This window comes from Papio anubis, chromosome 17 (assembly GCF_008728515.1).
Source record: "Papio anubis isolate 15944 chromosome 17, Panubis1.0, whole genome shotgun sequence".
In the NCBI taxonomy this organism is placed as follows: domain Eukaryota; kingdom Metazoa; phylum Chordata; class Mammalia; order Primates; family Cercopithecidae; genus Papio; species Papio anubis.
In genome coordinates, this window is record NC_044992.1 from 63,767,809 (window position 1) to 63,791,860 (window position 24,052).

Genomic DNA, 24,052 nt, shown 5'->3' on the forward strand with positions numbered 1-24,052 from the left:
TCCTCTTCGAAGAGTGTCCCATTTTCCACTCAGGCCACAGCCCTGACTCGGCGATCCTCCTTCAATGGGCGCTTATGTTCTCGCCAGGAAGGGCAGCCCTTGCTAAATGTTATGGTTTGGAAGGATCCTTCACAAGGATGGAAAGCCGAGTTAATTCAATTAAGGCCTGGGGTCCTGGGCTTTGAACCAGCCACGGTCTCAATTTTATGAGAGGATGAAAAGTTAATTATTTGCCGAGTTTGAGTGAAGTCTACTTTGAAAATCCCTTTCCAAAAGAGTAATTTCCACATCAGCTGCCCTGTGGAAAATCAAGGCAGGTTGAACCAGGGTCATAAAGAGAACCTCAGGAACTGGGTCTTCAGAGAGGTCCAGCACTCGGTGGTTCGCCTGTCTCCACACCACATTCGAAGGGCTGGGTGGTGTCTGAAGCCTCTATTTGCCACCACAGGTTACTTTGAAAAATAGAAAAGGAAATATAAGTTGAATTCAGAAAGTCAAGGATTTTGGGGTGCTTTTTTTGTTTTGTTTTGTTTTGTTTTTTGACAGAGTCTTGCTCTGCTACCCAAGCTAGAGTATGGTAGTGTGATCTCAGGTGGCTGCAACCTCCACCTCCCAGGCTCAAGCAATTCTCCTGCCTCAGCCTACTGAGTAGTTGAGATTACAGACGTGTACCACCACGCCCAGCTAATTTTCGTATTTTTAATAGAGATGGGGTTTTGCCATGTTGGCCAGGCTGGTCTTGAACTCTTGACCTCAGGTGATCCACTTGGGGAAGGTCTTAATAATTCATGTGATAGAGCGTTTCACTTCCCAACTGGCAGCTTCCTGGCTACTTTTAATGTTATTGTTTTATTTAACTTTAACATTTTAACTTTAAAAATCATGCACATATATGTATGTATGTTGATAATATAACAATAAAACAATTCTTCTGGCTGGGTGTGGTGGCTCACACCTATAATCCCAGCACTTTGGGAGGCTGAGGTGGGTGGATCGTTTGAGCCCAGGAGTTTGAGAATAGCCTGGGCAACATAGTGAAACCCCATCTCTACAAAAAATAGCCAGGCACAGTGGTGCATGCCTGTAGTCCCAGCTACTCAGGAGGCTGAGGCAGGAGGATCACCTGAACCTGGAAGGCAGAGGCTGCGGTGAGCCAAGATCACAACACTGCACTCCAGACTGGGCAACAGAGCCAGACGCTGTCTCAAAAAAAAAAAAAGAATATATAAATAAAACAATTTTTTGATGTAGAAAATATAAAGATAAACCATTCATAAGCCCACCGTCCAGATAATAGGCTAATGGTTTTGGTGTATATACTTCAAAAACTTTAAAGTATCTATACCCTGTTATATATACACACACACACAAACACCACACAGGAATAAGCATGGGATCATATTTAAATAGTTATCCTTCTGGCTTTGTTTTGCTTGTCGCAGCAATATATTATATCAGAGATTTATTTCCATGTAAATTGGGATAACATACAAATAAAGTGCATGGGTTCTAGAAAACACACACACACACACACACACACACCTTTGAGTTAATTGAGAAAACTTCTCAATGTTTTTAGCCCCAGTAAAAGTACAACCAGTCTCTGGTGTGGTTCTGTGGCTTCAATACAATATTCTCTGTAAGGCTCTTAGTACTGAAACATAATAAATACTCAGTGTTTTTGTCTTCACAGCAATGAATATAGATTTATGTCTTTTTTTTTTTTTTAATGACAGCAAACTATTCTGTTGCAATTATGGATGTACCAGGATTTGTTTAAGTTCATCCTTGATGGACACTTAGATTGTTTCTAATTTCTTACTCTCATGAATGGATCTGCAATGCATATTCCATATATGCAACTTTCATAGCTTTGGTGTTGATGCAGGAAATTGGAAAGAAATGCTTTCTGAGAATAAAAAACATAATTCGTGCCCCTTCCTCCTCAAAAAAGAGATTTAACCTTACTAATAAATGTGCCTGGGTAATTCCTAGGAGTATGCTAGAAATGCCACTAAAGGACCTAAATCCACGGAAAAGAACATTTTCAAGTCAACACCTCCTGGCAAGAAGAGTGGACTTAAAATAAGGAGAATCCAGTTCTAGTTCTGCTTTAAGTTTTTCATCAACCCCAAAGAAATGACAAACTCTCTAGGCCTGCTTTCTCTTTCGAAAAGGAAGCTGAGTGAAGTGAACTAGAAGTTTCCAAATGACTGTGGAATTCATACTCTGCGCGCATTGCTTGACAAGAACTCGTGCCATCAATGCTATGACAAAACCTAAGTCTAAACGAACTCTGGGCTAGGCCTAAAGGATTCCGTGATCATTTGTGTCTTTGCATTCAATTCTAGTGAAATGAGAGAAAATGAAATGCAAAATGCAAGTGTTTTTTTTTTTTTTATCCCCATGCTGAACCCTGGGCAATTGATGCTGCATTCTGTAACAGAACATTTCTATGACAGAAGCCTTTTAAAAAAAGAGAAGTGCTTAGAAACATCTAGCGAACAAATTGTTGAATCTTACCACGTACAAGAAGGATTTCAAAGAGTTATGGAGGGACATTATAAAGTTAAAATATGATTTCTTGCCTTAAAATTGCCACTATGTGGTAGAAGAGCAAAAGTACGCTCATAAAATGATCCCTGAAAATAAAAAGGTTAATTATTTATGATTTTATACCTTATCTTTTTTTTAAATAAAGGACTTAAAGACACTTTAGAAAGTTGCATATACTATCCAAAAGGCATTAAAATAAGTTAGAAAAACAATACTTACAAAATGGCAAGTACGGGTGAAAGATTAAGATAGGAATAATGTGACCGGGTGCAGTGGCTCAAGCCTGTAATCCCAGCACTTTGGGAGGCCGAGACGGGCGGATCACGAGGTCAGGAGATCAAGACCATCCTGGCTAACACAGTGAAACCCCGTCTCTACTAAAAATACAAAAAAAAAAACTAGCTGGGCGAGGTGGCGGGCGCCTGTAGTCCCAGCTAGTCGGGAGGCTGAGGCAGGAGAATGGCGTGAACCCGGGAGGCGGAGCTTGCAGTGAGCTGAGATCCAGCCACTGCACTCCAGCCTGGGCGACAGAGCGAGACTCCGTCTCAAAAAAAAAAAAAAAAGATAGGAATAATGTTCGTACACCCAATTCATTCCGTCAAATGCTGTATGCCACATCTTTAACTACGAATTCTGCCATTCCATCCAGCGAGAGAGACAAATGTTACATATAGTTATTAATAACAGCAACTAAAATCATTGTAATAACAGTTAACGCTCATATAGGGCTTACTACGTGATGTGGCAGTAAACGTTTTAAGAATTTTCCATATAAATTAATTCATTTAACCTCATGATAAACTACAAAGTAAGCACTGTTACTATCCCCAACCTACCAGGGGAGTAACAGGCAGAGAGAGATTAGTCAAGTAAATTACCGAGGGTCACCCAGCTGGGAAGTCACAGAGTTAGGATTCAACTCCAAGCAATTTTCCAAGTCTCTAAACTTGAAGCATCACAAAACTCGTCTCATATTACCTCCAGGTTATGAAACCAAGGAAGGGGGTTTTTCACTTTTGTTTTATTTCTTACATTTTCAATGCTCCAGTTTCTCTGGAAGCAAATATGTCAATATATATTTTTATAACCAAAAAAAATTAATTTGTTTTTTATAAAAACGAGCAAGGCAGGATAAACTTTGGGCCTGTCCAGCAAACTCACCACAAAGAAACAGGAGAAGGAGTCACCTGTGATGGCAGGGTAGTGAGAAAGCCTTCCTAGAAGAAGTAAATCTTAAAGGACAGGTAAGGCTGGGGAAGAAAGAATGGGGGAGATGGGAATTATAGGTAGAGGAGTATGTTCTTCAAGAGCAAAATTGAGCTCCTGAGCAAAAGTCACATGAAAATTCAGCTCAGTCCCCACACAACTGAAAGACGTTGACCTTCCTGTACTGATAGATCAAAGACAGAAAAATTAACTCAAAGAACCACACATTTTCCTTGCGCATATTTTCATATGTCCACAAAGACTCCAACATCCTTTCAAGAAAATGGTAACCCCTGGGGCCTGTGTGCTGTCTTCGCTTTTCCTTTTTCTTCTCACTTATCCATTCCTAATATCACAAATCCACGACTCAGAGGAAAATGGCATAGCAGCAAAGGGAGGAGTTGAGGAGTGGGAGAGAGAAAAAGAGTTAAAGGCAATTAGTCTTTGGATCCTGTTCCTTGGTGATTTCTGCCATGACACCAAATTGCAAAGATGCAAAAACCCACTCTCATTAACAGTCTGGTGATGGATATGAGAAAGGTCACCCAACTGAAGCTACTGGAGGTTCCTTGTCTCTATGAATCCCAGGCAAACCAGAAAGGCCCTGCTAACAGATATTTTCAGAACATTCATTCACTTCAAAATCAAATCAGTGAAAGGTTGAGAATATTCTCTGGGAAATCTGGCCTGCCTTTAAGCAGAGGGTTCTAAATGCAGTCATTGACGCAGTGATTAAGGAGAATAATTATCTCTTCCCTTTATTCTGCCACAGAGAATTGCTAGAGGCCAAGAACCGATTAGTGCTGGCTAACAAATCCTACTCTACCCCTCCTACACCTCCCTGCACCCAATGGCTCCCAAATGAAAACGGGCAAAATATTTTTCAGCTGAACTAATTCATGAAGCTATAAAACTAGCAGCCTTGCTTGCCATTCACCATTTGGGATTTAAAAACTCAAGAATAGGAGATTAGACAGTGTCTTGGCTTTATATGCTGTTACTACAATTAAATAAACAGCCCCGTGTGTGAATTAATCGCTTTGGTACAGGCTAAAATAGTGCAAGAATCTAGGTGAGATTTTGAAAAATGTTTAGACTGATTTAGATCAACTAGGAATTGCTAATGGTTTTTATAGCTAATACTTTCAACTCCCTCCATCCAAAGCAAACACACACACACACACACACACACACACCCCTCAGGAAAGCAATGGTTGAGTCTCAGTTGTGTAAACTTGGTCTTGCAAAATGAAATTTTTTGTCTCTTGCACCTAAACATCCCAACATGGCTCAGGAGACACAAAGACTGAAATGAGAATGTTAGTCTTTTTTCAAAATTGAAGGCATACGTTTTATAACCCACCTGGTGTTCATTTTATCATGAGATCTTGGACCACAGCCTTCAAGTGATTGTCAAGTAGTTATTGAAATAAAACATCAATGTGATAAAATGACTACAATTTACATGAAGACAGTCAGAGAATCTTAGCCCCGAGAAAATCTCCAACCTAAAACTGAGAGGTTCAAAATATAAACTCCAAGTGCTTTTAAAGACTCCCTTAAGAAAGTGGAGAGACGGAATTAAAGAATAGCAGTGTGTGTGTGTGTGTGTGTGTGTGTGTGTGTGTAAAGCCTATCATATTATTTTTTAAAAAATCTTTTTTTCCCAGCTTCATTAAGATATACTTGACAAATAAAAATTGTCAATATTTATGGTGTCCTATATGATTGTTTTGATAGATGCATACATTGTGAAATGATTAAGTCACCCTAATTAACATGTCCATCACCTCGATATCTTTTTTGTGTGTGTGGTGGCAACACTTAAGATCTACTCTCCTAACAATTTTCAGGCACACAATACAACAACAGTCTAGTTGCTGCTGGAAAGGGGTTCCAATTCAGACTCCAAGAGAGGGTCCTTGGATCTCAGGGAGAGTCCACGGAGTAAAGCAAAGGCAAGTTTATTAGGAAAGTTAAGGAATAAAAGAATGGCTATGCCATAGACAGAGCAGTACCGTGGGCTGCTGGTTGGCTATATTTATAGTTACTTCTTGATTATATGCTAAGCAAGGGGTGGATTATTCATGAATTTTCTGGGAAAGTAGCTGGCAATTCTCAGAACTGAGGGGAACCCCCCGCACCCGCGACCTTTTTAGACCATATAGAGTAACTTCCAGATATTGCCATGGCATCTATAAACTGTCATGGCACTAGTGGCAGTGTCTGTTAGCAAGCTAATGCATTATAATTACTGTATAATGAGCAATGAGGACAACCAGAGGTTGCTTTCCTTGATATCTTGGATTTGGTGGGTTTCGGCTGGCTTCTTTACCACATCCTGTTTTATCAGCAGGGTTTTTGTGACCTGGATTTTGCGTTCATCCTCTAAGAATGCCTAACCTGCTGGGAATGCAGCCCAACAGGTCTCAGCCTCATTCTACCCAGTCCCTGTTCAAGATGGAACCTCGAATAGAAACCCCTGTTCATTCTGGTTCTAACGCCTCTAACATAGTCACCATGTCATACAATAGACCCATAGAACTTATTCATCCTGTCTAACTTGACCTTTGTACCCTTTGACCAACATATCTGCATTCCCACCGCATCGTGTTAATTTGTTTTCATTAAAAAATAAAATGAGCCTGTAATCCCAGCACTTTGGGAGGCTAAGGTGGGTGGATCACGAGGTCAGGAGATCAAGATCATCCTGGCTAACACGGTAAAACCCCGTCTCTACTAAAAACAGTACAAAAAATGTAGCCAGGTGTGGTGGCTGGCGCCTGTAGTCCCAGCTACTCGGGAGGCTGAGGCAGGAGAATGGCGTGAACCTGGGAGGTGGAGGTTGCAGTGAGCCAAGATCGTGCCACTGCACTCCAGCCTGGGCGACAGAGCGAGATTCCATCTCAAAATAAATAAAATAAAATAAAATAAAATAAAATAAAATAAGAGAAAAATTATACCCAATCCTTATGGGAAAAAAGATACAGATGCACTGCCTCTGCAGAGGTGGCCTGATGATCCCAGCAAAGAGAATGGCGGCACTGAATTCAATTAGCTTAACTCTAGCAAGAAAAGAATGGAAAGCCGTATATACCACAAGCAGCACATGTAATAGTCCTGGGGATTATCGAGGGAAAAGAATGAAAAATGAACAAGTTCAGCAGGAACTGTGATAGCCTGGAGTAATGAAGGAGAGTGGGACGCACTCGATGAAAGCCCCAAACACAGCAGCAGGTGGAGAAGTTGTTGACTTTATTTAGCATTAATTGCAGGAAAGCGTCTATAAAATGTGGTCAAAAATTATTAAACCCCTGATGTTATGCCAACATTATACCATCCCCTGTTCCAAGGCAGGTGTATTATTCCTGGTCCCTAGGATTAAAGTAAATCATGGCTTTTCCATGTATTCTGAATATTGCATTTCATTATTTTTTACTGCCCTGTTTCTCTAGGTTTTTGTGGCTAAATAGGCTCTGCTATTTATAAACTCATCACGGGTTCCATGGTGGGGGAGGGAATGTCAGAAAAAGAATGTCCCTTCAACATTCCCTCTCCGCCCCTAAATCTCTATGGAACATACTCTACATACATTTCTGGAAACCTCTCAAGTCAAACATATTTACAGTGATGGCCACAGACACATCTCTCTCCTCCCACTGGATTTGGGGTACTTGCTTAGATTTAAGAGACTGACTTCAAGATACTCACTCGTGGTTATCTGGAGAAGCCCAGGCTTGCATACTTGATGCCCAAAATTTTGTTCTAGAAGCCACAAAACTATGCTAATCCTTTCAAACAAAAGAGGAGCCTGAGTTTACCCACAAATTCAAAATGAATCCAAGCATACTTTTTGTATGTGACAGGGTCTTGCTCTGCCAGCCAGACATACTTTTAAAATCTCAACTAAAAAGTAAAACATTCAAGTAGCATTTTTCAGAAGACTCTCACTATTACCCAAATATTCCTGAAGGCCCCAAAATGATGAGATTCTACAGGTGGGCTGAGAAAATAAAACAATGAAAAGCATGCCCCTGAGACATCCTGAGAAGCCACTGTGCACACTGACCTGCCCAACCGTTGGCCAACACCACCCAGCACCCGAGTCACACCAGATAGAAAACAGCAGCCTCCCTTCCTTATGTGTCCTGATTTGGGAGGTAGCCAAAATACTGTAACTGCAAGCCCCTTCTCACTCCCACTCCCTAGTCTCCCCGTTTTCTGTATCTTTAGTTCTCAGAAAACAAAAGGACAGGCAGTCAAAGACTAATCTGAAAATGTTTCTTTGCTTCCTAGGATGCAGAGTGGCAGGAAGAGAAATAGAGAATGAGCAGCACCCTAGTGACAGCACAGCTGGAAATGGAACTGGACGTGCATGCCAGTGACACTTGTTCAAATGCCGGTCGCAGTGCAGAGGGTGGAGGAAGAGAACCCACGCTTGCAATCACGCTTTCTCAGTATTTCCCAGGTTTTTTTTTTTCCTTTGTTACCTCCCTCCCAAGAAAACCTTTTAGATATTTTTTCCCCTCATTGCCTTCCTCCCCATGAAATTTAATGCCACAGATAAATGGGTATATATGTTTTTACACTCAGTCACAAAGAACCAAATTTTGTCCTCTTGGTAGTATTTATCTCCCCTCTTGAGAATGCATGTGCCAGCCCCTTAGTCCCTGGGAGTCAGGTTATGTGTCTATGGTGAATTTGTTTATCCTTCACAAAGCAGAGTTTCTCAACCTTTGTACCATTGACATTTGGGCCAGACAATTCTTTGCTGTAGGTGCCGTCCTGTGCGATGGAGAGTGTTCAGCAGCATCCCTGGCTTCTAGGTGCCAGTAGCACTCCTATCCCCCATTCTCCTTTGTAACAACCAAAAACGTCTCCAGACCCTACCAAATGTCCCCTAACAGGGCAGAATGGCCCCAGCTGACAACTGCTTCTCTAGAGGTTAGGAATACAGCAGTGAATAAGGCAGGCAAAGTTTCTACCTAAGGTTTTGCTACTAAACAGTTGCTTGATCTTAATACCTCTTAACAGCTCTTAGTTGCTTTACCTCTCCAAGAAAAAAAAAAAGATTAAATAATACCCAAAGTGCTCTCCAACTTTGTCATCCTATGGCACATGATCTCATTGTGTGTTTTTAATTAAATATAATTGTTTAGAATGACTTTTTTCCCCCTAAAGGTTTGAACCCAAATCACATATACAATGGATTTTTAAAATAAACAAAAAAAGCATTTGATAAATAAATATCTTTTTAAAACAAATAGATTCTTCCAAAAATCAGTGTGTAAATGATCTTATCCAGAGAAAGTTATACAAATACCATCTCCTTGTAGCTTTCAGTTCTGAGCAGCCCAAGATCTTGTGCAGAGCAGAGAAACATACAGAATTGGACATACGGTAGATTTCATGCTAGATGGTACAAAGTCATTGAAGAGTATAATAAAGTCACATTGAGCATGGTTAGAGATTTCATTGACTTTTTATTTTTTTAAAGGCTTCTCTTTCTCTTTTTTATTTGCTTTTGAATATAAACTCATGTTTTGCAATTCAAAACCCAGGGCCAAATCAAGTGATTAGAGTGGTAATAAAATGATAACTTATGTTAGCATCCACCTAATACAAAAATCACTTGATCTGCACAAAAAAAAAAAAAAAAAAAAAAATCTTGTGGTGTTGATAGTGAAAAAGGTGTTGGTCCAAGTTAGAAAGTGATGTAGAGAAGTGAGGCTAGAAGAGTTAAATTTTGGACAGGAGGCTGAGGCAGGAGGATCACTTGAGACCAGAAGTTAGAGACCAGCTTGGGCAACATATTGAGACCCTATCTCTAAAATAAAAAAAGTTAAATGATGAGAATAGAGTCTTCCCATAGGCCCTTTTGGCAAGTGATATGGGAGCGCTTTGAAAGTCATTAAAAATGTCCTAGATATTTTTGCTACTGCCAAGTCTTGTTTGCCCAAGGTCATGGAAATATTATATCCCTGAAGCTAGGAATAAACTCAGAATATCTCTGGGTGAAAAGGGGATTGAGATCAGTTTTTGATCTAGGAAACTGCATGATATGTTGATGAACAGAGGTGAGAGTTATACAGATTCCTTTATCTGTGACCATGAACAGAGAATTCTATCTAAGGAGGAAACTGAATTAATGTGAGGGCCCAAAACTAGGTCTAGGAATTGTTTGCCCTTTGGAGTGCTAATGCGCCACACTTGCTTGATGTTTTTAATGGCAAAACCATTATCTAAGAATATTGGTCCCGGCACTTTGGGAGGCCGAGGGCGGATCACGAGGTCAGGAGTTCGAGACCAGCCTGACCAACATGGTGAAACCCTGTCTCTACTAAAAACACAAAAATTAGCCAGGCATGGTGGCACGTGCCTGTAATCCCAGCTATTTGGGAGGCTGAGGCAGGAGAATCACTTGAACCCGGAGGCGAAGGTTGCAGTGAGCCGAGATTGCACCACTGCACTCCAGCCTGGGTGACAGAGTGAGATGCCGTCTCAAAAACAAACAATAAAGAGTATTGGTGACCCACGTGCTTTGGAAATTCTTTTTTTTTTTTTTTTTTTTTTGAGACAGAGTCTCGCTCTGTCGCCCAGGCTGGAGTACAATGGCACAATCTCGGCTCTCTGCACCCTCCGCCTCCTGGGTTCAAGCAATTCTCCTGCCTCAGCCTCCCAAATAGCTGGGATTACAGACACGTGACACCATGCCTGGCAATTTTTTGTATTTTTAGTAGAGACGGGGTTTCACCACGTTGGTCAGGCTGGTCTCGAACTCCTGACCTCATGATCTACCCACCTCGGTCTCCCAAAGTGCTGGGATTACAGGCGTGGGCCACCGTGCCTGGCCAGAAATTCTTAAACAATTGAGGAAGTACATTGAAGATCAAAATGACCCTCAAATTTTTTAAACTAGATCAATTTAGAACAAACTAAAGAACTACTCATGAAAACACCATTGCTTTCTTTTTTTGTGTAGATACAGAAAGGAAGTGGGTTTCTCTTTTCCTCCTTGCCTGGCCGAATAGAATAAGCCAATTTTGATGGCCAAATCGTTTTCAAAGACGAGGATGTTAAGTTCTTAGAGCTTACAACTTCACTTCCCATCTTGAGGCTGGTTCAGCATCTAGGAAGCTTTTAAAGGTAGTCTGCTGATTTGTCCCTAAACAAAGCATTTTAGTGCTGGATCTCATTGAAAGGATGGAGGGAGCCCCTCAAGGTCATATTCCCATAGCCACTGGACTTTATCTCCCTATCCAAGAGGACCTAGGAGTAGAAGTCTCATGTTGGCAAATTCAAATATTCCACGTGGGCTAATTAAGTACCTGCTAATTAAGTGCCTGCTGTGGTCAACAACTGAAGAATGTTACCAGAAAGCCTAAATGGTTATTATCCTATTTTGAAGGCTTCTCACTCCCTGGCCAAAAGTTAAAATAACTGGCTAAAGAACCAGGAACTTCTCCTAAAGAGGCATCTAAAGGGAAAGTCAAATAGCTCATAAAATCCTACTCCAGTCTGTAAAACAGCGAAAGAGACACTTAGCATTGGGTGTTGTTTCCTTGGTTCTCTTTATTTTATGAGGTCTCAATAAGTTTCCTGGGGCTGCTGTAAAAAAAGATTTCTTTATAGTGGTTTGTAGGCTGCATTCCCCCACCCACCCTCACACACACACCCTCATTCCCGCCTCCTCTGCACACCTCCTCTCCCTTTGTTTGATTTATAAAACTTTTTCCATGTCCTGTGTTCTTTTTCCATGCTCTGTCAACTGACCCTTTTGCTCAAAATGCTTCTTTCCTTGCCAGGGCAGTGTTCACTGCTGATTGAGCCTGTCACAGTCCAAATTATAGTCTCACTGAGGCTCTCTGTTTGGACTTTTATTAACAAATGAAATATGCCAGTAATTCCTCATAATTATCTGAAGTGGACGCTGTCATGTGCCGCTCAGACCTCCCTTCAGGAATGGAAGCTTGATTTCTTCAGTTGAAGGTTGTGCTGGGATGGAAGGTTGTGCTGTCAGCCTTCTTCCAGAAGTGCCTCCACTGGAGAAAGCTGCCTCACTGAAGGTTGTGCCTTATCCCAGAGAAGCTCATACCAGCGACTCACCGACATGAAGTTCAAAGGCCCAACCTCCTCCCCCCAGCCCTGGCCAATTCAGAAGGCAATTCTAGCTCCAGAGCTTCCTGCGGTTGCTTCTGTATTACAGCCCAGCATTTCCTTCTGCCCAACCCTCCTCACTTCCCCTTTTGGTCACAAGATGTTGATCCCAGGAGCTCGCTGTCATTCCTATCCTGCACTGTAATCTCTGTCTTGGAGTCTGCTTCCCAGGGAACTCAGCCTGTGACAATTGGTGCCAAGAATGGGCTGAGATAACAGACACTAAGATGAGACTTTGGAACTTGATCCCCTTTCACCCAACTGGCAGTGAGGACCCCTTCACTGGTGACAGGTGAAGCACAGGTAGCCCTGGCACATGGAGCAGTGTGATTTTTAAACTTTCACCACTGGTGGACTGGGGTGGTGTAGCTGTGGAAGGGACTATGCCAGTCAATGCAATGTATGAGACCTTTGAAAAGGGACAACCATAGGACAGTGGAGTTGGGAGGCCATTGCTCTGCTTGACTGACACTCCAGAAAACAACAACAACAAAAAGCTGAGTGTGATGAATCAGCAATTAAAAGCTAAATGGGAAAACCAGATGACTTCCCTGGTCACATCAAAAGAGGCTCTTGTTGCCTCTAGAAAAAGGTAAAGAAAGCAGAAGACTGGGCCAAAGATGGTTACTTCCCAACCAAGTCAGAGTGGCTATGCAAGGAAAGAATGGGGCCTCAACTCATAAGATGAGGACATCTGGGTTGATGATACTCACAAATCTTGGATCCCCAGGTTCCCCTGAACCCTTTGATCTTGAAGAAATTGTTCACTCTTCAGAAATGGGCTAATGCCTGCCCCTTGCTTAAATGCAATTCCCAGTCCTTTTTCCTGCAAGACAGCATGTGTCATCCTCAGGATCTGTTCCCCCCTCCTGTCCTGGTTAGTGGGTTAATCACTAGGGTAGAGTCACAGCACAGCCCAGTCAGAGATGTACTGAACCTGATGAAGGAGGAAAAGGATTATACCCTAAAGGCATTCTAGGACCTCATCAATATCTCCAGGCAAGAGTTAAAAGAGGACTCATGAGACAGGCAGATAAGTACTAGAATAAGGAAGCAGAACATAAATTTAGATAAAAGATAGTTGTGGCATTTTGTTTTTATATAGAGATGGTGATATGGTTTGGCTGTGTGCCTAGCCAAATCTCATCTGGAATTCCCACATGTTGTGGGAGGGACCAGTGGGAGGTAATTGAATCATGGGGGCAGGTCTTTCCTATGCTGATCTCGTAACAGTAAATAAGTCTCACAAGATCTGATGGTTATACAAGGAGCATTTTCCTGCACAAGCTCTCTCTCTTTGCCTTTTGCCATCCATGTAAGATGTGACTTGCTCTTTCCCTTATGCCATGATTGTGGGGCTTCCTGAGCCACATGGAACTGTAAGTCCAGTTAAACTTCTTTCTTTTGTAAATTTCTCAGTCTCACGTATGTCTTTATCAGCAGTGTGAAAATGGACTAATACAGTAAATTGGTACCAGTAGAGTGGAGTGTTGTTGAAAAGATACCCAAAAATGTGAAAGCGACTTTGGAAGTGGGTAACAGGCAGAGGCTGAAACAGTTTGGAGGGCTCAAAGACAGGAAAATGTGGGAAAGTGTGGAATCTCCTAGAGATTTATTGAATGACTTTGACAAAAATGCTGATAGTGATATGAACAATAAGTTCCAGGCTGAGGTGGTCTCAGATGGAGATGAGGAACTTGTTGGGAACTGGAGCAAAGATGACTCTTGTTATGTTTTAGCAAAGAGAACCAGTAGCATTTTGTCCCTGCCCTAGAGATTTGTGGAACTTTGAACTTGAGAGAGATGATTTAGGGTATCTGGCAGAAGAAATTTCTAAGCAGCAAAGCATTCAAGATGTTACTTGAGTGCTGTTAAAAGCATTAAGTTTTATAAGGGAAGCAAATCATAAAAGTTTGGAAAATTTGCACCCTGACAATGCTATAGAAAAGAAAATCCCATTTTCTGAGGAGAAATTCAAACCAGCTGCAGGAATTTGCATAAGAAACGAGGAGCCAAATGTTCATCCCCAAGACAATGGGGAAAATGTCTCCAGGGCATGTCAGACGTCTTCACAGCAGCCCCTTCCATCACAGGCCTAGAGGCCTAGGAGGAAAAAAGTTGTTTTGCTGGCCAGGCCCAGGGTCCCCAGGCTGTGTGCAGCCTAGGGACTTGGTGCCCTGCATCCCAGCTGCTCCAGCCATGGCTGAAAGAGGCCAACATAGAGCTTGGGCCATGGCTTCAGAGGGTACAAGCCTCAAGCCTTGGCAGCTTCCATGTGGTGTTTAGCCTGTGAGTGTACAAAACTCAAGAACTGAGATTTGGGGACCTCTGCCTAGATTTCAGAAGATGTACAGAAACGCCTGGATGTCCAGGCAGAAGTTTGCTGCAGGGGTGGGGCTCTCATGAAGAACCTCTGCTAGGGCAGTATGAAAGAGAAATGTGGGGTAGGAGTCCCCAGAGTCCCTACCGGGGCACCAGTGAGTGGAGCTGTGAGAAGACAGCCACCATCCTCCAGACCCCAGAATGGTATATCTACTAACAGCTTGCACCCTGCACCTGGAAAAGCTGTAGACACTCAACTCCAGCCCATGAAAGCAGCCGAGATGGGGGTTGTACCCTGCAAAGCCACAGGGGCAGAGCTGCCCAAGACCCTGGGAACCCACTTCTTGCATCAGCATGACCTGGATGTGAGACATGTAATCAAAGGAGATCATTTTGGAGCTTTAAGACTTGACTGCCCCATTGGATTTCAGACTTGCATGGGGCCTGCAGCCCCTTTGTTTTGGCCAATATCTCCTATTCAGAATGGCTGTATTTTTACCCAATGCCTATAACTTTATGGTATCTATGAAATAACTAATTTGCTTTTGATTTTACCAGCTCATAGGCAGAAGGGACTTCCCTTGTCTTGGATGAGACTTTGGACTATGGACTTTTAAGTTAACACTGAAATGAGTTAAGACTTTGGGGGACTGTTGGGAAGACATGATTGGTTTTGAAATGTGAGGACGTGAGATTTTGGATGGACCAGGAGCAGAATGATATGGTTTGGCTGTGTCCACACCCAAATCTCATCTTGAATTCTCACGTGATGTGGGAGGGACCCGGTAGAAGGTAATTGAATCATGGGGGCAAGTCTTTCCCATGTTGATCTTGTGATAGTGAATAAGTCTCATGAGATCTGATGGTTTTATAGTGTGTGGGGGGTGGTCCCTGCACAAGCTGTCTCTCTTTGCCTGCTGCCATCAATGTAAGATGTGGCTTGCTCTTCCTTGCCTTCTGCCATGATTGTAGGGCTTCCCCAGCCACGTGGAACTGTAAGTCAAATTAAACCTTTTCCTTTTGTAAATTGCCTAGTCCTCGGTATATCTTTATTAACAGTGTGAAAACAAACTAATACAGATGGGGTCTTGCTATGTTGCCCAGGCTGGTCTTGACTTCCTGGGCTCAAGCAATCCTCCTGTCTTATTGGTATGGGGTGTACTCTTTCAGAAAATAGGATTTAACTCCCTGGAAGGACCCCTGGGAGATGGCATGCATGCATTATTAGTATGGATCCCAGGTATATAGGAAAGTGATGCCCCCCACCTCCACTGAATGAGGTAGAAGTGCCAGAATTGCCATGGCAGGCATTGGAAGAAAAGCTAAAAAGTCAGAGAAGGGGACACCTTAAAGTGGCTGAAAGTCCAACCAGGGGGACAATGTTCATGAAACAACCCGGAAGAATGACCGTTTTCAAAGCAATGAGGAATGTTCTGCTGAGATGGACACCAGCCTCTCTAAGAAGTTCAGCGGTGACTCTTCCCTGTGGGACAGGGACAATGGGAGAAGATGCTGATTCAAAACTGGGTGCACTAATGGCAATAGGAGGATAAGACTACAAAACAATAGAGGCCAGGTGATAATGCTTAGCTGCCAGAAGTCAGGTAGATACAATTAACATCGCAAGCAGCAAAGTGAAAAGGCAGCCAAGGTACCCTAGCTTGTAGAGACTGCCAGAAACTGATGGACGTGGAAAAAGAAAGGAGACGCCAACAAGAGCATACTCAACTTTTATAATAAAAATAGATCAAAGATGGCTGATGAGATGAGGCCAGTTGCCCCAGAACAAGCCATAATCTCTTTCCTACCTTTCTAATCTGAGCCGGTTTGGGGCCCTGGAACCTATAGATTGAGGAAGAAGCAGGATCCCCAGGAGGAAAGATGCTGCAACACCACCACCAAGTGTATGCAGTAATGATTCCCCCAGTTCTTCCTCAGAGGAGCCTATTGCCATTTACTCAGGCACTGTACACAGGAGAAAAGGAAATCCCCACACATTTTGAGGATTGTTGGACATCGAGTCTGTGCTGACATAGATAATCCACACATCTGAAACAGACTCATGGCCTCCACTGTTACAATAAGAGCAAAAGGGGACCGGGAAATCAGTATGGTCCTGGCTCAAGTTGAGGTAACAAAGAGTTCACTAATGTCTTCAGCATCTCTGGTTGGTTAATATGATTTGGATATTTGTCTCCACCCAGATCTCATGTTGAAATGTAATCCCCAGTGTTGGAGGTGGAGCCTGGTGGGAGGTGTTTTGGTCATGGGGTGGATGCCTCGTCGCTTGGTGCTGTCCTCGTAATAGTGAATTCTCACAAGATCTGATTGTTTAAAAGTGTGTGCTGCCTCTTCCCTCTCTGTCTTGCTCCTGCTCTTGCCATGTAACATACCTGCTTCCTCTTTGCCTTCCACTATGATTATAAGGTTCCTGAGGCCCTCACAAGAAACCAAGCAGATGTTGCTGTCATGCTTATACAACCTGCAGAACTGTAAACCAGTTAAATCGCTTTTCTTTATAAATTCACAGTCTCTTTATATATAAAGCGTTTCTTTATAGCAATGCAAGAATGGCCTAACACTGTGGTCATTTCTCCAGTCCCTGAATGTATGAATGGAATAGATACGCTAGGTATTTGGCCCAAATTCTCAAGGTGGGTTCTTTACTTATGAGACAAGACCCATTAAAGTAGGGAAGGACAGGTAGAAGCCTCTGAAATTGCCCTCCTGGACAAGATAATAAATCAAAATGAATATATTATCTTAACAAGTTCAGCAGAAATTAGTGCAACTTTGAAGATGTAAATAAATAAATCAGGGGTCAGGAAACTATAGACCACCCTGGCGTGCTGCCTGTGAGCTTTACACTTTTGATTGGTTGCATTTTAAATGATGATGTAAGTACCTACATAATAACCTCCGTTTTGATGCTTGGCTCACAAAAGCTAAAATATTTACTAGCTGGCAGTTTACAAGAAATGTTTGCCAAGCTCTACATTAAAGAGGGGTCCCCATCTTTTCTCGTTTTATTTACCAGTCTGTCTTTTGCACAAAACAGAGAGATCCTGGAGGTTAACAGTGAACTACTACAAACTCGACCAGTAGTAGCCCAGTTTTCAGCTACTTTGCCAAATGTGGTAGCTTTGCTAGAGCAGATTAACATGGGTCCTGGAGATGGTATGTGATCATTGTCCTGAGGAACGTGTTCTGCTCCTCTTTTGTTAGAAAAGATGGTTAGAAACAGTTTGCTTGGCTGGGCATGGTGGCTAACGCCTGTAATCCTAGCACTTTAGGAGGCCGAGGCGGGCGGATCACAAGGTCAGACCATCCTGTCTAACACGGTGAAACCCCATTTCTATTAAAAATACAAAAACTTAGCCAGGCATGGTGGCAGGTGCCTGTAATCCCAGCTACTTGGGAGGCTGAGGCAGGAGAATGGCATGAACCTGGGAGGTGGAGCTTGCAGTGAGCCACGATCACGCCACTGCACTCCAGCCTGGGTGACAGAGCAAGACTCCATCTCAAAAAGAAAGAGAGAAAGAGAGAGAGTGAGTGAGAGAGAAAGAAAGAGTTTGCTTGTCTTGAAGGGATAACAAAATAAATTCACAGTTTTGCTCAAAGTGTATGTTAACTCCCTCACCCTCTGTCATCACAGTCTGAGGAGGTCTGGGCCATTTAGACAGTTTACAGAATTATGGAATTACACACTGGTCCGTGATATTTATGACAATGTGCTAATCAGACCAGATGATCAAGAAATAACCAGCACATTGGAGGCCATGGTAATATCCATGTGCTCGGAGGATAAGCGGAAAATCCTACAGAGATACAGGGGCCTGCCATGTCAGTAAAGTTTTTAGGGTCCCAGCAGGGAGGCATTCTAGCACAGAGGTCAAGACAGCAGTCTTGGCTGTTCTCTACTAAACAAAGAGTAGACACTCAGAAATTGAGAGTTAATGTGATTATGGTACTGATGATAATTATATCTTTTGAAGTTTGGAAGGCCTAGCCCTGCATCTGCTGTTAACCTCCCCATATCTTTAAGTTATTAACTTTGTTAACGCCGTGTGGCAATGTGACGCCTTGGATCTAGAATCCTGGAGCTTGATCAAATGTTGGCTCTGCCCCCTTAGGGATTGTGAAACTCTGAGCATGTTACTTCACATCTCTCTGAAATATGTACATTCTCCCCTGTTAATGATCACTTTGGATTAGATAATATCTAACATATCTTCCATCTTGAATACTCCATTGTGGTAGCTGCTACTACTTGCTTCTCCTTAAACTTACACTTAAATAAATTTAAATTAAATTAAAATTCAGTTCCTAGGTCATACTAGCCACATTTCAAGTGTTCAGTAGTCACATGTGGCTAGTGCCTACCATATTGGACAAGTAGAGATAAGGAATATTCCCATCATCAAAAAAGTTTATTTGCACCTTGTTGCTCTAAAATGTTATAATATATTCCAATCTTTTTAGGTTCAATGAACACGCACACACATATGTAAATAAAATATACCCTAGAGCTAACAGACTACTAAATCAGTCATACCATAAGGGCTTAGTACAAGGACATTAATACATATTACACCAAAGTTATAATTACAATAACCTTATGAAATGGTTGTAATCATTCCATTTATAGTTAAGAAATCTTAGTTTTCAAAGTTACCCCTCTGCTCACTGAGTTAAATGCATATCTGATTGCCTCCTTTGGAGAGGCTAATCAGAAACTCAAAAGAACGCCACCATTTGTCTCTTATCTACCTATGACCTAGAAGCCCCCTCCCCGTTTCGAGTCTTCCCACCTTTGCTTTGAGTTGTCCTGCCTTTCCAAACGGAACCAATGTTCATCTTGCATATGTTGATTGACATCTCATATCTCCCTAGAATGTATAAAACCAAACTGTGCTCTGACCACATTGGGAAATTGTCAGCAGGACTTCTGAAAGCTGTGTCACAGGCACACATCCTCAACCTTGGCAAATTAAACTTTCTAAATTAACTGAAACAACAACAACAAAAAGCTATTTCCGTGTCCACCGGGCACCTGCAGCTCGCACGCCCTCAACCTCCTGGGCTTCCAGTGATTCTCCCTGCCTCCCAAATGCTTCGGGCCCCACAGGTGTCCCACCCCCCCCACTGGCTAATTCTCTTCTTTCTTTCTTTCTTTCTTTCTTCCTTCCTTCCTTCCTTCCTTCCTTCCTTCCTTCCTTCCCTTCCTTCCTTCCCCTTCCTTTTCTCTCCTGCCACTTCACTCCCTCCCTCCCTCCCTCTCTCTCTCTCTCTCTCTCTCTCTCTCTCTTTCTTTCTTTCTTTCTTTCTTTCCACTGCTTTCTTTCTTTCTTTCATTTTCTTTCTTTCTTTCGAACGTGTCTTCCCTGTATGTTGCCCATGTTGTGGTCTTGACTTCCACATGTTCAACAACCCAGCCCACCCTGTCCCTCTTTATCTAGGAAGTGGTGAAGTAAAGATCCAAATCCTTTTTTTTTAAGTCCTCATCCTTGGTCACTGTTTCCTACTGTCCTCTAATGTGCTTGGATGCTGATTGCAAGTATAATGCATTGATTTTCTAAATTCCAACAAGAGAGATTCTCAGGGGCTGGAACTTAAGCAGCCAGGAACTGGCTTTCAGGCCCTTGGAGGCAAAGGCTTGCCTTGTTTTCCTCTTGGCTCTCAGGGCAGCGTGTCAGAAATAAAGGGAACATTGCTTGGAAAGGCTTCATTTTTTCTGGCTTTCCAGTCAGTTACTTGCCTCAAGCTGATGTTGTGACCACTTTGTGCATGTCTCCCCCGGTCTTCATGCATATCCTCCTTTGTTAACACACACATTCACACACATGCACACATACATATATTTTTTTCTTATACTGTAGCCTGAAAATGGCATAGATGTCTGGATGCTGTGTTGTTCCATTAATAATAATTCCAAAAAATATTTTGCTTTCATCCTATATGCCTCTTTTAAAGTTTGCATAAGTGCACACGTTTGTGTGTAAAAAAAGACTGCCTCGTTTTTAGGGTTGGAGGTTCAGAAGAATTCCTCGACACAGGCAAGTTGAGAACTGAATTTTGTTTTGGAAGGAAAAGGGGGAATCCCGTGTGTGAGTTGTGAAATCTAACTGACTGAAGTTCAACTGGATTTAAATATTTTTGAGATGAAATGGTACTGTGTATTTTAAGGGACAATAATGTTGCTTAAAAACAATCTGGCTTGGAATTAATAGACCTCAGTTTTGGTACTAACTCTGCCATTCATAGATATAGGACTTCAGGCACACAGTTAACTATTGAGTCTCATTCTCCTCATCTAAAAATGTTAATTGTGATAATACTGGCTTTAGTAGATGCTGTAGTGTATGGCTACATCCATACTGGATGTAGTGAATGCTGTAATATGTGGCTCAGACTCCCATTCCAGACCAAGATAATTATTTTCTAGGTGGAGGAAATGATTATTTTAAAATTTTTTAATTAAAATAATTTTACAGACAGGGCCTTATTCTACCACCCAGGCTGAAGTGCAGTGGTGCTATCATAGCTCAGTGTAGCCTTGAACTCTTGGACTCAAGTGATTCTCCTGCCTTAGCCTCCCAACTAGTTTGTCTTACAGGCATAAGCCATCACACTTAGCAAGGAAATATTGCCTGCTGACAGCTCACAGGCAAGTCTGTCTCCAGGAATTGCCCTCAGCCTAAAGCAACACCTTGCCCAAGCTCATATACCCTTACCAAGAATAGCCCACATCCAAAGACTGATGTATGTACAATACAGAGATCCAGTCTTTTTACCTCAATTTGGGATCTCTGAAGTGCTATCCCAGCTCTAGATCCCAATGGGATCAGCTGATAACTACATTTCAATCCAGTTCCTCCCTTTGTCCATTCTGCTTTTCTTATTCCTTTGCAGATGGTAGCCTCATGAGCCTTCTCCGATAAATCACATGTAAGCAAATCTCCATCTCAGAGTCATCTGGAAATCACCTAGATCCATGCTACAAATCAACGTTTTGTTTTCTCATGCCATAACACAAACATCAAGAGAAATGTACTATTAAAAATATGTTTTCTTTTTATACTGAAGCATTTTTTTCTGAAATATTCAAATCAGGAGAAAACGTCGAAAGATTTAACTCCTTATGTACCAATTACATAACTGTGTTCTGGATGCAACAATTGAAATATTTAGCGTGTTGGCCATTCTAATAGCATCTAAGGTGAGAGTTAGCATAACATAACCTGTTTTAGAATTTTTAAATAAAATCATCAGAAAAAGGTGTTTTTTATATTACCCAAGATACCTCATGCTGTAACACCTACTGCTACACACTCTCCATTTCATGATTATCTTTCCCAGCACTCACAGTCAAAATGAATCATTCTTTCCTCACTGCCTCTGTAAAAGACAAGCATATTTATTTTCATATATGTTTTTCTCCCCCATGGGACTGTGATATTTCCATAAACTATTTATTATTCACATTTTATCCCCCAGAGTTAAGTACATTAATTTCATTTAGGAGGCTGCCTACAAATGTTAGCTGAATGTCAATTTGGGTAATTATAATTGTTATAGTTTACATATATTTAGAGGGCCAATTTTTCCCAATTTTCTCTGAAGACTACAAGAAGAAAAAATGTCTTAAACTGAGGGTTGAGAGATTCAAGTATGAGGTAAACAAATATTTTTATAAGTATGATATAAACAAATTTTTTTTATAATTGTAAGATTTATTGTATGTTAGAAATGGCTACTAAAACCCAAACATTTCTGGCCAATTGATTCTTGACAAGGGTGTCAAGACCATTCAAAGAGGGAAAGAATAGTTTCTTCTACAAGAAGTGCTGGGACAACTGGATACCCATAGATGAAAAAATAAACTTGGACTCCTACCTCAAACCATATACAAAACTTAACTCAAAATGAATTCATGACTTAAATACAAAAGCTAAAACCATAAAACTCTGAGAAGAAAACACAGAGTTAAATCTTCATCACCTTGGATTTCTCCATCGATTCTTATATATGACACCAAGAACATGAGCAACAAAAGATAGGACAGATAAACTAGACTTCATCAAAATTCACACTTCTTTTTTTTTTTTTTTTTTTTTTTTTTTGAGACAGGGTCTTCCTCTGTCACCCAGGCTAGAGTGCAGTGGTGCTATCGCAGCTCACTTGCAGCCTCAACCTCCTGGGCTTGAGTGATTCTCCCACCTCAGCCTCCTAAGTAGCTGGGACTACAGGTGAGTGCCACCACACACCACACCTGGCTAATTTATTTTTTCTTTCTTTCTTTTTGTAGAGACAAGGTCTTGCTATGTTGCCCATGTTGGTCTTGACTTCCTGTGTTCAAGCAACCCTACCGCAGGGATGACAGGTGTGAGCCACCACATCTAGCCAAAATTCAAAACTTTTGTGCATCAAGAGACATTATCATGAAAGTGGAGAGCAAATCCACAGAATGGGAAAAAAATATTTCCAAATCACATCTTATAAGAATCAAGTATCCATAATATATTAAAACACTTATAACTCAACAATAAAAAGACAAATCAATAGAAAATGAGCAAAGGACTTGAATAGACATTTTCCCAAAGAAGATATATAAATGGCCAACATGTACATGAAAATATGCTTAACATATTTGCCATTAGGGCAATGTAAATCAATGCCACAATGAGATACTACTTCACACCCACTAAGATGGCTGTAATATAAAAAAAGAATCTCCACCAGTGTTGGTGGGGATATGGAGAAAGGAGTACTCTTGTACATTGCTGGTAGGAATGTAAAATGGTTCATTTTGCAAATATAGCTATGATGGTTTGTTGGTTCCTAACATGTTAAACATAAAATTAGCATATGACCCTGAGATTTCGCTCCTATATATATACTCCAAAGAACTGAAAACAGAAGCTCAAACACATACGTGTACATACATGTTCATAGGAGCAGTATTCACAGCAACCAAAAGGTGGAACAGCCTGAATGTCCATCAGTTAATAAATGGATAAACGAGTTGTAATAAATGTATACACAAGGATATTACTCAGTCACAAAAAGGAATGAAGTACTGTACTAGTTCATTCTCACACTGCTATAAAGAAATACCTGAAACTGGGTAACTTATAAAGAAAAGAGGTTTAATTGGCTTATGGTTCTGCAGGCTGTACAGGAAGCACAGCTGTGGAGGCCTCAGGAAACTTAATCAGGCATGTCTTAGATGGCCAGAGCCAGAGGAAGAGAAAGAAGGCGGAGATGCTAAACACACACACACACACACACACACACAAGATCTCCTGAGAATTCATTCATTATCAGGAGAAGGGCAAGGGGGAAATCCACCCCCATGAGCCAATCACCTCCCACCAGGTCCCTCCTCCAACACTGGGGATTGCAATTTGACATGAGATTTGGGCAGGGACACAAATCCAGGCCATATCAAGTACTGACACATGCTACAACATGGATGAACCTCTAAAACACACTAAATGAAAGAAGCTAGACACAGAAGATCATCTGCTATATGATTCCATGCACTCTCTCTCTCTATATATATATATACACACACACCCACATACACACACACACACACACACACATATGTATGACGTTGGTGCAAAAGAAATTGTGGTTTCTTTTGCACCTACCTAATACGTAAAACATCTAGAATAGATAAATGTAGAGAGATAGAACACAGATTGATGATAATCAGGGGATAAAGGGAGTGCAAACTAAAGAATAATTGCTTAATGTGTTTTCCTTTGGGGTGACGAAAATATTACAGAACTAGATAAAAGTGCAC